General features: G+C 40.2%; 1 protein-coding gene across 1 annotated transcript in view; it reads right to left on the bottom strand.

Annotated features, from left to right (window-relative positions):
• The window catches only part of LOC119586843, a gene marked incomplete at its 3' end in the record, with an annotated part of 157,934 nt that overhangs the window by 2,251 nt on the left and 155,248 nt on the right, over positions 1–435 (bottom strand).

The following is a 435-nucleotide window of genomic DNA, read 5'->3' as shown; positions in this document are numbered from 1 at the left end:
CGATAATTATATGAGAAGTTACGATTTTTTCGGGGTATTTTTTTGGTCATTTTTTTTTCCTGTTCATATATACTTCATCTATTAGTTTCTTTGTTCGTTTCTTTTTTAGAATATTCGTTTGTTTGTTTTTTGCCCTTCAATTCCCCCCCCCCCCCCTTTTCGAACACATTTCTTCAATCCATCATATTTTCTCATAATTTAACTCCTTTATATATATCTCCCCCTTTCACCCTTCCCCACCTACCTATTCCCTATCCCAGCCCACCAACCTGTTCATTTCCTTCCATTAATTTCGTCTCTGCTGCCCGAGACTCTGTTCACTGTTCACTCACCCGTAGGCTCTCGCACAGGACAATTGTCAGTGCAGAGTAAATGTTACGTTGTCAGAAATCGTGGCGTAACTGACTGGCCTGTTTCGTATTTCGTAATTGGGCA

Source organism: Penaeus monodon, chromosome 22 (genome assembly GCF_015228065.2).
Source record: "Penaeus monodon isolate SGIC_2016 chromosome 22, NSTDA_Pmon_1, whole genome shotgun sequence".
In the NCBI taxonomy this organism is placed as follows: Eukaryota; Metazoa; Arthropoda; class Malacostraca; order Decapoda; family Penaeidae; genus Penaeus; species Penaeus monodon.
Note: the sequence above shows the minus strand (reverse complement) of the source record. Positions and strands in the feature narration are given on the sequence as shown.